Here is a 3,265-nt window from a genome sequence, read left to right as displayed (position 1 = left end):
CGGGTGGCAGACCAGCACCACAGGGGTCGATCCCCTCGGATGGAGTAGGGGTGGAGGGGGGCTCGGAGGATCTCCCAACCCCACCCTTTGATGTGGCGCGTGCACCGGAGGTGGATGTGCCATCCCCCCATGTGGGTGCAGCAGCCAGTGCCCTGGCTGACTGCCCCAGTGGGCACTGGGCAGCCAGGTGGGAGCCGCTGCTGCAGCAGTGGCATGAATTCCTGCCCTGGGAGATGTACACCATGTATGGCCTCCCATCCAACACGAAGGTCATGGAGAGAGGCAGTTTCTGGGTGCCACCTGCGAGGAGCATGAAAGCCTGCCTCCAACAAAAGAAAAACAACCACAAAAACAGAAGCTGGGTATGGAAAAACTGCAAAGCACTAAAACAAAGAATGTCAATCCCTATAAAAGAGCACTTTGAAAATGCCGAGTTGGGCCAGTTTCTTTCTCTACTGCTGTTTCATCGGAGCACAGATGAATCTGTTCACCCCACTCCAGCTGTTATCTTCAAATCTGCTATTTTCAAATCATCATCATCTACTCAATAAGCCTGGGTTAGCCACCCTGGGCTGATATTGAGCAACTATCGCTGGTAACTATATCTAGTGTATGTGTGGATGGAATGGTTGTTTTGTGTATATGTACGCCTGTGTGTAATGATGTTTATGATTATTTGTGTGTGTTTGTATGAATGGTGTGTCCAAACCTCTATGTCTAACTCATGTAATCAATATATGTGGCATCTTACCTTATCCCCCTTTATAAAGTCTCACTTGTTATTTGAGCAATTGGCAATTTGAGTAACAAAGCATCTCAGCCCTTTCCCATCTGATATCTTCCCCAAGCCTCTAACTGGTCCTGTCACTAGTCTCTGAATGCCAGCTGAGATGGAGGCCCTATTATGCTACATGCTGCATATGCACAGAATAAAAAAAAATATGTTCTGGCACCTATTATTTAAACCATGCTTTTAGAGAGGGAAGAAAGTTGTATTGCTAAGTACCAGTAATATAAGTGCTTCTGTGGCCCTGTTCAAGGCATCCCAGCCAAGGCTGTGTTTGGAACAACATAGGGTCCCATGAGCATTTTGCCAGGTTTGGGTTTTAGTCCTGATGTAGTTAACACAGTTCAAATTGCTAGGTGCCCAGGTATACATTCTGGGTGATAAATGCCCTTCTCTCAAGGGTCATTGAGTGACCCAGCATCACACTCACTACAGCGATGAGTCTCTGAATCAAGGGATCATTATCCAGTCATGAGGTTTGGAGTGTGTACTGAACAAAATGCACGTGTAGGTAAGGTATTTTAGTTTTACTGAATGGTCTGGCAAGAATGATCATCTCCTGAAGCTGCCATTATGGAAACAATAGGTTCTGTTTTCTGTGTCCTATTAAACTATCCAAATAGGACTATCTAACTATTCAAATATCTCTTCTGTATCCCAGAAAAACTCCAGGCTTTCCCAGAAGGAACCTGTTACTGAAATGTAACTGAAAATTGGAACATTTGCCCCATGGAAAATTCTGATATTTAAATATCTATCCTGGAGTAGAAAAAAAAGTGTACATCTAAATTTTTCCCTCAATGAAAACCTCAGGAAAAAAAATCAGAATGGAAAAAATGTAAATAGCTTAACTTTGATTATTTTGAATCAACTAAACAAAAATAACATCTTCCTAAAGTCCTATGATGCCTCATAAAAGTTTTGCTTCTTACCATATTCTGAGGGTATCTATCTCGTAGGTTAATTTTTCCCTATGTGATGGGCTGTATTTTTCTGTCTCAAAACAAAATAATTCGAGTGGATTTTTCAAACCGGTTTTAAACCAAAATATTTAGAGTAGAGACCGAACCCTTTCAAAACCACCAATGTTTTCTCAGATTGCATTTTAAGCTAACTGGGTTGTCTATCAAAAAACATACGGATGGAAAATTCCTGGTGGTTCTACGTGTCCGCTTTAAAGTCAGTTTGAGGTTTTAGGGGGAGAGATAACATTTGGCATTAAAATGGAAACTCCGGTATAAATATAGGCCTGGCTCCTGCAGTTGGATAACTATGAACAGGCCTTCTCAGCCATCACCCTGTAGGTATAGGGCCTTTAAAATAAGAACAGTGGCTTAGGAACATAACTTGTGCACAGATTCTGTCTACCAATTAGTGCTTTCCTACCCCAGATATCAAGAGAGACCCATGCCACAGCTAAGGTATCCCTTCTTGTGTCTTCTCTCCTAGGTATCTCTAACTCCATCCTGGGTGTGTCTGCATGTGTATTTATGCAGGTTTAAATTTACTCCGCAGTAAGCAGGAATAGGCCAGCATCTATATGTGCAGGCATTAAAGCTCATTAACGCTCTGTGTGGACTGATTTGGGACTAAAATTAGTCCCAAGTCAGTCCTTGCACACAGTGCTACTGTGCAGTAAGGCATCTACATATGTTTTTACCAATCAGTAAATAATCAGGTTGTAAATTCAATACTTGCATGATTCAGGTATCAAATTTACGCTCAAGTTGGCGTAAGTCACCATATTTACTGCACAGTATGGGTGTGCACATAGAGATGAGAACCCGTACTGCACCGTAATTTTAGTTATTGCACAGTAAATCTGCACATGTAGATACATCCCCTGTGTTGAATCTTATTCCTTGATGTCAGTTGAGACGATCTGGATTCCTGAAGCATCAGCTCAGTTCCTGAATTACCCCAGTGGTATCATGACTTCTTTGCTTCATTATTACAGGGTGGATACCAAATTCTTGGCCCTTGGTGTCACAGTTCTATTTTGATGTTGTTTTTCCACTGCGGTGTTGGGCTACTTTGATCCATGTCATTAGACTGGACAGACCTGTTCCGAAGGAAAAAAAAAAAAAAAGTCTCAGGAGTTTTCCTTAGATTGAAGTCTTCTCCAGGGCAGGACTTGTATCTTCCGGAGTATGTGTGGGCCAGGCTCAGCCAACTGCGGATGCTACCAGAACACCCACAAAGCATGGGAGCAGAAGCAAAATTTCTCGCCAACTCTTATAATGGGAGAGTGAAAGTCTCGATGCTAGTCTCCAACCTAGCAGCCAGTTATGCGGCCAAGTATAACACAATAACATAGACTTATGAAGAATTTCTTGGATCGGTTACTTTATTCTCATTAGTGCCTGCTTATAGATTTCATAGACTTCATAGACATTAGGGCTGGAAGGGACCTCGGGAGATCATCGAGTCCAGCCCCCTGCCCAAAGGGCAGGAAGTCAGCTGGGGTCATAGGATCCC

This window comes from Crocodylus porosus, unplaced genomic scaffold (assembly GCF_001723895.1).
Source record: "Crocodylus porosus isolate Cpor-Errol unplaced genomic scaffold, CroPor_comp1, whole genome shotgun sequence".
NCBI lineage: Eukaryota > Metazoa > Chordata > Crocodylia > Crocodylidae > Crocodylus > Crocodylus porosus.
The sequence above is the reverse complement of the archived record's forward strand: the minus strand, read 5'-3'. Positions refer to the sequence as shown.